This window comes from Ornithorhynchus anatinus, chromosome 1 (genome assembly GCF_004115215.2).
Source record: "Ornithorhynchus anatinus isolate Pmale09 chromosome 1, mOrnAna1.pri.v4, whole genome shotgun sequence".
Classification (NCBI taxonomy): domain Eukaryota; kingdom Metazoa; phylum Chordata; class Mammalia; order Monotremata; family Ornithorhynchidae; genus Ornithorhynchus; species Ornithorhynchus anatinus.
This window is the reverse complement of record NC_041728.1, coordinates 104,134,480-104,147,638: the sequence shown is the minus strand read 5'-3', so window position 1 is coordinate 104,147,638 and position 13,159 is coordinate 104,134,480. Positions and strand designations below refer to the sequence as shown.

At 40.7% G+C, this 13,159-nt stretch overlaps 1 long non-coding RNA gene and 1 other non-coding gene across 2 annotated transcripts; both read left to right on the top strand.

The window, feature by feature from the left end:
- Positions 1-3,054: 3,054 nt before the first annotated feature.
- On the top strand, positions 3,055-12,850 carry LOC120638462. The gene is made up of 2 exons (XR_005660137.1): positions 3,055-3,193; positions 12,681-12,850. It is a non-coding gene; the product is annotated as an uncharacterized LOC120638462 (long non-coding RNA).
- On the top strand, positions 10,073-10,210 carry LOC114816999. Its single transcript, XR_003764834.1, has one exon. It is a non-coding gene; the product is annotated as a small nucleolar RNA SNORA7 (small nucleolar RNA).
- Positions 12,851-13,159: the final 309 nt, after the last annotated feature.

The following is a 13,159-nucleotide window of genomic DNA, read 5'->3' as shown; positions in this document are numbered from 1 at the left end:
CCCACTAAACCCACTCGCTATTTCCAGGCTGAATTTTACTTATAGAGAATAAAATTCTCACATGAATTTATCATGTGTGCCCACACACCTACCTTCTCTTCACTTTCCTTAAGAGAAATACCTCTTTTCTGATTTTGTACAGAACACTATCAGATCAATGGTTCAGCCATGACATTATCAGTACCATAAACAGACAAAAGGATGCTCTGAAAACTTACATTTCATTGATTACAAATTTAACCGCAAAGAGTGAATTTTTAAATGTATGAATGGTGAATCAACAAAATGTGTGTACATAGGGCTGTGTGATTGTGTGTGTGTGTGTGTGTGTGTGTGTGTGTGTGTGTGTGTGGTAGTACATGGTGATAAATAATAATACCTCAAACTGCTGCTCCTATGCGAAGACATCACCACTGTTAAATTGTTAATGCTATTACTGTGGGGTGGGTATACTTTTTTTCACATCAAAGATGTCAGCATAAGCATTACACAATAACAAATGACAAATGCATAATTTATTGATTCTTAAATGGCCATGTCCTTGGATGTAGTTCTCATAACTAATTTGTTTAGAGACACATATGGTTCTTGGAGATAGCATCTGTTTTAAAGGAGGTCAGTGCTATATTTTAAAGTTAAAGAAAGGAAAGCATAATTGTCTATTATTTTGCATTTCTATACTGTGGTTATGTGAGTAGATTGTATTATTAAATCCAAATGATTTTAATAATTTTATATTGCTTGCCTAGTTTTTAGTGGACACAAGTCAAGTCAATATTCATTGTACTTAAATTTGCTCAATTCAAATGCATGGAATTTGGAATGAATTGTTGCTTGCATTAGATTTATATTTTGTATTTGGTGTGTCTGGATGTAGCAATCAAAGTAGGATAATATATTATCTTGGCTTTGTTTAATTGTATTTAGAATAAATGTTCCACATTTATATATTTGGTCATTTTAAAGAACTCTAGAGCAATAAAATTCTGATTAAGTTAATCTATGATGATTTTATTCATTTTGAAGTAAAGATTAGACTCTGTATCTCTTGTCTTTTCCCAGACATATATGTTCAATATTTGCATATAAAGTCTCCTTCCCTCTATGCTAGTTTTAAAACATATCTGATTACTTTATTTTTCCTCTTCCTTTTTAAATCACAAAATGTATAAGCAAGGTATTTAAATGCACTTGAAGATTACAATTTTTGAGGTTTTGCCAATTATAAATTATATAGAAACTACTTCTGTCATTTTTTCACCCTGTGATAAACAGCCAACCACCTTTAACTTTACGTTTCACCTTGCAGCACACACAAAATGTTTAATTATTTGAGGATTAATGGAGGTAGTTTATAATTAAGCTGAAGTATGAACTGATGTCATCATCTCAGTATGATGATATAGGTTTTTATGCCAAAGCACCTGTTGTTTTGGAAGGAAGCAGCTGATATCATTATCTACTCAGCCAGATAACCCAGTTTCCTGCTGCTTAAAAAATTATCCAAAGGGTTACCTGAGTTGGAGTAATACAGTATTTACTTTTTCATACCCGGACAGGGCACCAGACAGAAAATGGCTTACCCAACATCAAACAAGTGTAGAAGGGATCCCAGTTTTTGCCCATTGTCCATTAAGTTACAGGACCTCAGAAATCCATAAACTGTTTTTTCTCATGCTGAAAATCTTTGTGGAAATCTGAAGGATTCTTGTTAGATACATTAATATAGACAAAATACAGAGTATGAAGTAGCATACGGTTGAAGAAAGTGGAGAAGAAATGACTTGGCAGTGTTTCGAGGGAAAAATAAGCTATCCCCATGATAGTAAAGCAGTTGGGGACATTTTGTCTTCTCTTTTAGTTCTATATTCCAGTGCTAAGCAAAGCTGCAGAGATTACCTGTCAGCCACAGAATGAGGGCAGCTGTATGCTGCAGATCTGTTAACCCCAGCTTAGTAAAATGTCTCTGTCTGTCATACCAGGTGCACAAACACCTGTCTGGTTTGGGAAGACATGACTTGCCACACATAAGTGCATGCACATGGAAAAAAAGTGGGCATTTTCTGTAAGAAGACAGGTGCATTACTAATACTGAACGAGAACAGAACTGTATCTTTGTCCTCACCCGTCACATCTCCAGGTAAAGTCTTCTGAGGATAGAATGGGATGGGGAGGAATCTTGAGTTGTAGAGCTAGGCAGAATAGGAAGAGATTGTAGAAAAAGTAATAATAATAATAATGTTGGTTGTTGTTAAGCGCTTACTATTTACCTACCACTGTTCTAAGCGCTGGGGTAGATTCAGGGTAATCAGGTTGTCCCATGTAGGGCTCACAGTCTTCATCCCCATTTTACAGATGAGGTAACTGAGGCACAGATAAGTTAAGTGACTTGCCCAAGGTCACACAGCTGACAAGTGGCAGAGCCGGGATTAGAATCATGACCTCTGACTCCCAAGCTTGGGCTCTTTCCACTGAGCCACACAGCTTCTCAAAATGTAGTTGTAGCAGTAATAGTAGTTGTTGTTTTTGGAGTAGTGGTCATCGTGCTAGTCATCACAACATTTTTGGAGGGCCCATTTGGTCCAGAGCCTATACTAGGCCCTCGAGAAGTCTAGAATAAGGACTGTTGAGAGAACCAAACTAATGTTCTTTGTCATTAAATTAAAGTCTCTAGTACCATTTTTTCAAAATGCAAATGGTCACTCAGTCCCAGGGAGAATATGACTGGCAGAGATGAGAGACAGGCCCATTTTTGTGTAGGGATTGTCTCTATCTGTTGCCAAATGGTACTTTCCAAGCACTTAGTACAGTGCCCTGCACACAGTAAGCACTCAATAAATACGATTGAATGAATGAATGAATGCCAGTGGTGCCTCACAAACAGGTATCATTGTTCCCAATTGTTCCACAAGGGTTTTATGTCCTGAAGTCCCAGGGCCGAGGTTCAGTCATCGCTTCTGATTGAAGACTCCATCGTCTAATGGTCACACACAGTGAGACAATACCCAGCATTCCTTCTGGGAATTCTCCAGACCCTACGGTCTCCAGAACATTCTCATCATCGTAACTGTGGATGAAATATCAGGCTTTCTCTAGTGCCCTTGAAAATGTGCCAGATCATAGGAACCCAGAGCACCCTGCCTTCAAGGAAGAACATAAGTGATGGACCAGAGATGGGAGAGCAGAGAGTGAGGTATTATTAGGAGGTTTGCTTAGGAGGAGTGAGGGGGACCAACTAGGATGGTAAGAAGGAGACAGCAGGTGGAGAGACTTGAAGCCAAGGATCAGAATATTCCTTTTGGATCAATAAGGAAAAGGTATTCATGGTCCTTTTCTGATCTCAAGATTCATTCAATCATATTTATTGAGTGCTTACTTGTGCAGAGCACTGTACTAAGTGCTTAAGATTCCATCCATCTACACAGATAAGATGCTGCATGTGACATTCGACCTCTAAATGCATCACAAGATGGTGGTGAAGATGAGTCTTCCATCAGAAATAATGAAGGAGTTTTGATCCGGAGACTTCAGGATAAGAACTTGCATGGGAGAACTGATTATAGTGATAGTAGTTTGCATAATGCCATTTGTATTCTCTCACACCCCCTAGTAGTTATTCTGCTGAGACTGGATCACAGGAGGTTTCAGACACTCCCAAAGTTTATTGCTCCATCCGCACCACCCCACTTCAGCCATCCATATTGGTACAAGGATAAATTAAATATTCTGAGATAGCCTTCCTTGTGTGCCTATCCCATACTCAGTGAAGACTAACTCAATTGATTAGTGGTATTTACTGAGTTCTTACTCTGAGCAGAACATTGTACTAAGTGCTTGGGAGAACACAATGTGTCAACACTTAATACAGTGTGTGGCACATAGTAAGCACTTAACAAATACTAGTATTATTATACTGTAACAAAAATCGAAAGACATTCCCTGATTACAGTAGGCTAACTGTCTAGATGGGGAGACAGCTTTAATATAATGAATATGGCTATGTGCGTGAGTGCCATGAGTCTGAGGATAGGGTGAGTAAAAGGTGCAAATCCAATACAAGTGTAACTCAGAAGGGAGTAGGAAAAGAGGAAATGGGAGCTCAGTTAGGTAAGGTATCTTGAAAGTGATGTGCTTTTAATAAGGCTTCAAAGATGGGGATAGTGATCATCTGTCAGATATGAATGGGGAGGGAGTTCCAGGAAAGAGTCATGGTATGGGTGAGAGGTTGGCAGCGAGATAAATAAGACTAAGGTACAGTGAGTAGGTTGCCATTAGAGAAGCAAAATGTGTGGCTGGATTGTTGTAGGAAATTGACTAATTCCAATCAACCTAACCCCACTGAAAATATTCAGTAAATATTAAATAAGCAATCCTGGAGCCCTTCTGCTTATATCCCATTGGAAAATAAGGAAAGTGCACTTATTAAATAAGTAGACTAGTGATTGCCTAAAGGCATTTTGGGATGGCAAAATCTAAAATCAGCCATTTCTGTAGTACCTAGAACAAATGATCTGGCCCATAGATGGAACTGAAAGTGAAAGAGGCAGAAGGATTTGTAACTGGGAGTTTTCTAATGAGAGTGTGCTAGGGATAAATTAACTTCTTAATAGGCTTCAGACTAGATCCGTGAGCCCTGGGAGTTTTTGCGCATTATGGAGTGGTTAGTTTTTATTTGTATGCGAGAGAAGGACAGCTGCCTAGAGATTAATGGGTATGGAAAACCACAGCCATTCGGGATGAACCAAGTGAAGCCTCATGCCCCCTTTCTTATCTCTTTTTTCCATCATACAGTTTTAGATTTCTCCTCAAAGAAATGCAATAATACAGAGGAAAAGAAAGGCAGGGTTGACACTCAGAATGGCTTGTAATTGCCAATGGGCATCATGCAGTCGATTTACAAGTGAAGAATCTATAGCTTTGAATCTTATTTGGCTCTTTTCTATACATTGCAAGAAGCCTTGCTAAATATTTCTCTGTGGTTCACAGGTAGCATCTGGCACCAACTCCCGTAATAAAACAACAAATCCAAGCAATGGTAGCAATAAGCATTTCTCATTCATGACTCAATGTGATTTTGGAAAAAGTATTTCTGTAAGAAAAAGAAGTAAGAGGGCAGAAAATAACTGTCTGTTTAGCAAGGTGACTTTTCAAGTGATCAATAATTGAACACCAATTAAAATGTATTTGGCAATATTGATTTGAAATGAGGTTTCTCATTATTGTAAAGAGAAGGTAGGAAAACCTAAGGGTGGGTACATGGATTATGGGAGGACAGCTATAATGAGAGTGGCAATCAATCAATAAACTAATAATATTCATTCAGCACTTATGTTGTGCAGAGCACTGTACTAAGCATATGGGAAAGTATAATCCTTCCTAATCCTCCTGACAATACATACTAATCCTCCTGGACTTTTCAGCTGCCTTTGGCAGTACTGACCACCCTCTTCTCCTGGAAACATTACCCCACCTCGGCTTCACTGACAATGTTCTCTCTTGGTTCTTCTCCTATCTCTCTGGATGCTCATTCTCAGTCTCTGTTGCAGGCTCCTCCTCTACCTCCCATCCCCTAACTATGGGAGTTCCTCAAAGTTCAGCTCTGGATCCCCATCTATTCTGCATCTATACCCACTCTCTTGAAGAACTCATTCACTCCCATTACTTCAACTACCATCTCTATGTGGATGATTCTCAAATTTACATTTCCAACCCTCATCCCTCTCCCTCTCTGCAATCTCTCATTTCCTCCTACCTTCAGGATACCTCTACTTGGATGTCCCACTGACACAGAACAGAACTCCTAACCTTCCCACCCAAACCCTGTCCTCCCTGTGACTTTCCCATCACTGTAGACAACACCATCATCCTTCCTGTTTCCCAAGCCCATAACCTTAGCATTATCCTTGAGTCATCTTTCCCATTCAACCCACTTATTCGATCTGTCATCAAATATGTTGGTTTAAACTTCACAACACTGCTAAAATCCATATTTTCCTCTTCATCCAAACTGCTGCCATGTTAATCCAAGCACTTTTCCTATTTTGCCTTAATTACTGTATCAACTTCCTCCTTCACTGACCTCCTTGTCTTCTGTCTCTCCCCACTCCAGTCTGTATTTCATTCTTCTGCCTGGATCATTTTTCTGCAAAAGCTTTCAGTTCATATCCCCCCACTCTTCAAGAACCTCCAGTGGTTGTCCATCTACCTCTGCATTAAATAACTCCTGACCATCAACTTTAAAGCACTCAATCACCTTGTCCCAACTTACCTTACCTAGCTGCTTTCCTATTACAACCCAGCCCTCACAGTTTGCACTTCTAATGCCAACCTACTCCCTATACCTCTATCTCTCTATCTCACTGCCAATCTTTCACCCACATTCTGCCTTTGGCCTAGAATGTCCTCCTTCTTCATATCGAACACAGTCACTCTCCCCACCTTCAAAGCCTCAACAAAGGTAAATCTCCACCAAAAGGCTTTCCCGTCCTCTTCTCCTCCTTCCTTCTGCACCACCCTTACACTTGGATTTATATCCTTCATTCACCACTCCCTCAGCCCCACAGCACTTATGTACATTATAAAAACCAAAAAATATAAAAAATTATTTATTTATATTAATGTCTGTCTCCCCCGCTGGACTGTAAGCTCATTGTGGGCAGGGGACTTTTTATCTACTCTGTGTATTGTACCCTCCCAAGTGCTTAGAACTGTGCTCTGTACACAGCCAGTGCTCAGTAAATATGATTGATCAGTTGATACAATAAGATAGAGCTGATAGATGTAATCCCTGACAACAAGGATTTTACTGGCTATAGGGGAGACAGGCAATGCAATACATTATGTATAGAGTAAATAGTAGAGTATAAGGATATGTACCTAAATGTTGTGGGGCTGGGGTGAGTAGTGTTGAGTGCCGGAAGGAATAGGAGTTCCTTTTTATGGCAATTATTAAGCACTTACTTTGTTTCAAGCACTGCTCTAAGTGCTGGGTTGGATATAAGTTAATCACAGTGGATATATCCCTGTCCCAAATAGGGCTCATTTTCTAAGTAAGATGTAGAACAGGAATTGAATCAGCATTTTGCAGTTGTGGAAACTGAGGCACAGAGAAGTGAAGTGATTTGCAGTGGTCACACAAGAGGGAAGTGGCAGATCTGGATTAGAACCCAGGTCCTCTGGCACCAAAGCCCATGCTCTCTCCTTTAGACTATGCTATTTTTATTGCTTTACTTCTCATTAAGACTCCCTGAAGAGGAGAGAGCTTTGATGAGTCCAGCAAGAACTGGAGCAGTAATACCAACTCCTTAGGACCCTCTTGATCTCCAGTCACTTTTTCATGAGCCTAAAAGTCACGATCTGCAGAGGAACAGAGTGGAGCAAGAAACATGCAGCTGCCTCCAAGGGAGTGTGACTTTCCAGGGAGAACAGGAACTAGTCTATTTCAAGCATATTCTTGTCTTCTCTTATGCCATCGAGTCATCTCCGACTCATAGCAATACCATAGACACATCTCTCCTAGAACGCCCTACCTCCATCTGCAATTGTCTGGTAGTGGATCCATAGAGTTTTCTCGGTAAAAATGCAGAAGTGGTTTACATTGCCTCCTTCTGCACAGTAAACTTGAGTCTCTGCCTACGACTCTCTCCCGTGCCACTGCTGCCCGGCACAGGTGAGTTTTGACTTGTAGCAGATTATCTTCCACTTGCTAGCTACTGCCCAAGTGAGGACTGGAATGGGCATGCCTCTGTTTGACTCTCCCTCTGGGAGTCAAGACTGGTAGAGTACTGGAAACTCTCCAGGCGTGGCCCTGAGAGGGGGGCAGTAGGACTGCTCATAATATTTATTAAGTGTCCCTTGAACATACTGCACTCTACTAAGATTTGAGGGGTTTTTTAAAAACTGCGAGCCCAATGTGGGACAGGAACTGTGTCCATTCTGCCTTTATTGTATCTATCCCAATAGTATATCATCATTATCATCCATCATATTTATTGAGAGCTTATTATGTGCAGATTACTATTCTAAGTGCTTAGGAGAGTACAATATAACGAAGGTGGTAGAGAGGTTCCCTGCCCATAATGAGCTCACAAACTAAAGAGGGAGACAGACATTAACATTAATAAATAAATTATGGATTTGTACATAAGTGCTGTGAGGTTGAGGATGGAGTGAATAAAGGATACAAATCCAAATATAAGGGTGACACAGAAGGGAATGAGAGAAGAAGAAATGAGGGCTTAGTCAGGGAAGACCTTTTGGAGGAGATGGGCTTTTCATAAGGCTTTGTTAAGTGGTTAACCAACGCCACAAATACTATAATAATTGTGGCATTTGTTGAGCACTTATATATGTGCCAATCTGGGGTAATTACAAGGTAATCAGGTCGTACATGAGGCTCACATTCCAAGTAGGAGGGAAAACAAGCACTGAAACTCCATTTTGCAGATGAGGGAACTAAGGCCCAGAGGAGTTAAGTGTTTTCCCCAAGGTCACACAGTAGACAAGTGGCAGAGCCTGGAGTGCAACCCAGGTCCTTTGACTCTCAGGCCCGTCCTTTTTCCACTAGACCACTCTGTTTCCTATTTTCCCTACCAGCTTCCAAGAGGGTTCTATAAACTCCCCAAATTTCAAGGCAATAGGATAAAGCATGTTGAAAGAGTTTGAAGACTATGGAAAGACTTAATTTCCCTTTCATACAATTCATTGTGGTTACTTAAAGTTCATGTCAGTGGACTGCTTACTTGCCATTCAATAGATTCAAGAATCACTCTGGTCTGAAAGAACAATGCAGACATATGCACTGATCAAATAATTACAAGGATATTAGCAGTTTGTTTACAGTGAACTGTTGTTACCATCTCAAAATAAGCTGAGAAATAGTTGCCACTTACTATAATAACTTAATGACAACACCTCTAAATTTCAGAAAAATAATCATCACCTCTACAGAGTTCTTTGGGTTTCTGGCCAACAGTTCTTTATTGTAAATCTTATTATGAAAGACAGTTCTATATTTGCAGATTTTTATAGGATAAAGCAAAGTACATTCAACTGAATCAGATTTTCTGTTCCTTTAAACACTGTCCATTTTCCCTTTGGGTTAATTTCAATTGCTTCTCTATAGTGTTTCTTTTCTTATCCTTGAAACACACATGTTACATGCACCTTTGCAGAATATTAATTGTACTAAGTGTTAGAGATAATGAAGTTTTTACTTTACATTTCTCCTACTAAAACTCTCTTAGTACAGAAAGGTGAAAAAATGTCCAAAGTCCTCAAGAAAGGTTTATTTGAGCTGTTTCACACGGCCAGTGATGAGATAACTCACCAAAATGCTTGCTATTATTTCCAGACCCTTGGGGAACCACTATTCATTCCTGTGAGGTGAAAATCTCCCTTGTACAAATTGTGTCTGTTGTGCCTATCTTCCAGGGTAAAAGTTTCCTGAGAAAAGAAGCATAGCCTTGAACCTTTGCTCTGAAGCTTTCCTGCTATGTGATCTTGGTCAAGTCATTTAACTTTTCTGTCCCTCAGTAAAATAGGGATTAAATATCTAATCAGTGACTGCTTCTAATCTGATTATACTGTATCCACCCCAGTTCTTAGCATAGTGCTCGGGACAAAATAAGTGCTTAAAAATACCACAATTATCAACATTAATTATTACTATGGAAGGGGAAGTGACCATTTGAGCAGTCAAAACATGCCACCACTCATTAGGAGATGATGCTTAGACCCTCAGGGATCTGATCAGAAACTTGATTTCCAGATTAAAGCTTGAAGCACCACTCTGGGCTTGATTCAAGAGGTTTTTCTGATGGGTTTGATTCCCAGTTCTATTCTCCGTCTTCAAACTTTCCCATTAGTCAGCAAAGAGCATCTCTGAAATTAGAGCAACACTGAAATGACAGTCTGTTCATTAATTCCATAGAAAGCACGGTTGCCTCCTACAACAGCTACCTCAATATTGGTGAAAATTCAAATCACAAAACTGCATCCAACTGTATCATCTGACAAACTAAACTGTGACCACAAGGGCCTTTCTATCTTTAGTGGAGCCTACATCACTCTTCCCCTTCTGGGATCATACCTGGAGAGTTTCCAGTACTCTACCAGTCTTGGTTATGGGAGGGAAAGTCAAGGAGAGGCCTGTCCATTCCATTCCTAGCTTGGGCAGTGGCTAGCGAGTGGAAGGCAATCTGCTGCAACTCAAAATTCACATGTGTTGGGTCACAGCGGCATAGGAGAGAGTTGAGGGAGGAGACTCAATTTCACTGCATGGAAGAGAGCAGTGGTAAACCACTTCTGGATTTTTCCAAGAAAACTCTATGGATACCCTACCAGTCCAATTGCAGGTGGAGGTGGAATATTCTGGGAGAGATGTGTTCATAGAGTCATTATGGGTCAAGGTGATTAGACAGCATACGGCAAGACATCACTCCATTCATTCAATCGTATTTATTGAGCACTTACTGTGTGCAGAGCACTGTACTAACCACTTGGAAGAGTACAGTACAACAATAAACAGTCATATTCCCTGCCTGCAACGAGCTCAAAGTCTAGAAAGGAGGTAGGGAGACAGATTTTAATATAAATAAATAAATTACAGATATGTACATAAGTGCTGTGGGGCTGAGAGAGGGGAAGAACAAAGGGAGCAAGTCAGGGTGATGCAGAAGGGAGTGGGAGAAGAGGAAGGGGGGGTGCTTAGTCAGGGAAAGACTCTTGGAGGAGATGTGCCTTCAGTAAGTCTTTGCAGGAGGAAAGAGAAATTGACTGTAGGATTTGAGGAGGGCGGACATTCCAGGCCAAAGGGAAGATGTGGGTGAGGGGTTGACAGTGAGATAGATGAGATCATGGTACAGTGAAAAGGTTAGCAGTAGAGGAGCCAAGTCTATGCTCCTCTGGCCTCTGGCTTTTCTCGGAAAGCACGAATCTAGTAAAGTGATGATTATCTATCTCCCAAAACTTCTTCAAAAATGATTGGGTAGCTCAACCTTTCTCCCCATCCTGTTGAAATTTGGAACCCAGTATCACCGTATTGTTCATTGACTGACAACTTTGTCCCCTTCCATGCATATTTGACATAATCATGTGGAAAAGCATTCATTCAATAGTATTTATTGAGCGCTTACTATGTGCAAAGCACTGTACTAAGCACTTGGAATGAACAAGTCGGCAACAGATAGAGACAGTCCCTGCCGTTTGACGGGCTTACAGTCTAATCACGGGCTTACAGTCTAATCAGCTTAAATGACACATGTTTAATCATTGGACAAGCAGAAACTCCAAATATCTGAAGGGTACTCTGGAGGAAACCTGAATTCACTTTGATCCACTGCCATCAGCCCCACCTGCAGTCTAGGACTTTCACTTCTGGGATGGAAAACTAGTAACTGCATAAATGTGGAAAGTGGAGCCTGTTCAAAATGTCTGAGCCAAGCAAAATGAATGTGTTTTGTAATCTCCAGTTCTTTAAATCTCAATCGCAAGTAGAATAGACCCTCACATGCCCATGAACTGACACAGCACAGAGTCATCACATATATACTGTTTGAAGAACTCAATTAATGAAGGAATCCACCCCCAAATTGCATGTTTTTAGACCCTGAAGGTACACAACTTCAGGAAAAAAACAAAAGGTGCTGGAAAAGGAAAGAAAAAAGTTCAGGAACTTTCTCATGCAACTAGGAAGTCAGAAAGGTTGGGGTTTAAATAGTGGGCTCCTCTCATTTTGAGGGTGTGGACTGGGGGGTGTGGGATTTTTGGATGGGGAGGGCTTGGGAGAAAAGTGAGATGGGGCTTGGAGTGCCCCCAGTGTCAAATTGCTAATGGATCAAAAAGAAAGATATTTTGTGCCTTTATAGGTCTGTGAGCTGGTTGATATGAATAGCGCTAAGAGCCGAGACAAAAAACTTTTGTCAGGAAATCATTGACTTTGCCCTTGTAGCTACAATCCCAGGGCCAAAACCCTCATGCTCCCCTCTAAGGAGCTGGCACCAATGGCTTACTCTGTGCCAAGTCCTGTTCTAAGCTTTGGGGTTCATTCAAGATAATCAGGTCAGACCCAATCTCAGTACCACAGCTTGGCTCAGTGGAAAGAGCACAGGCTTGGGAGTCAGAGGTCATGGGTTCGAATCCCAGATCTGCCAGCTCCCAGCTCCACAGTCTCCCAGCTGTGTGACTGTGGGCAAGTCACTTCACTTCTCTATGCCTGTTACCTCATCTGTAAAATAGGGATGAAGACTGTGAACCTCACGTGAGACAACCTGATTACCCTGTAAATCTACCCCAGTGCTTAGAACAGTGCTCTGCACATAGTAAGCACTTAACAAATACCAATAATAATAATGTCATAATAATATTGTTATAATTACCAAATGAGGCTCTCAATCGAAGGGGGAGAGAGAACAGGAATTAAATCCCTATTTTACACAGGAGAAGTTTAGTAACTTGCCTAAAGTCATACATCAGGCAAGTGAAAGAGCCAAATTAGAAATCAGATCCCCTGTCTCCAAGGCCTGTATTCTTTCCATTAGGGCAGGCTGTTTCTAAGAGAGCTCAATCTGAAAACCTTTAGTGTAAATCTCAAATCACGGCCATTCCTGCCTTTCTGAAATGAGGACTCAAACTCAATGCACCATTTGTAATACTGATTTATATTTATTTTTCTTTTTCAGGTATCTAGCCCTTCTGGAAAAGGTTTCTGCCATGAAGAATGGAATCGTTCAGAAATTTACTGTAGGACTCAACATATCTCTTTTACCCTCCTGGTCTATTTAGTTGTTCTTGAGAAGCCCGTAGAATCTTCCTTTTCATGGACCATAAATAAACACCCAATCTAACACTTCGGCACGTTTCTAATTGTAACGCACCGTGTAATGTAACAGCCTATTATACAGATGTTTTCTGTTGTCGTGGGGTGGCCGACACTGTCGTGGAAGAGTGTGTTTGCATTAGCGTCATGGTGTGAAATCATCCATGAGTTTTAACTTGAGTTGTTTCTTTCCAACTAGAGAGAGAGATAGCTCTGTTCTGAATGCTTACTTTGTTGCCCTGATGTGACCAAGCACCATCTGCAAGCTGGGAGAGCATACAAATATTTTAAAGACCCAGTGAAGCACAAACTTAAATACTACAGTATAACATAGAACTCTTG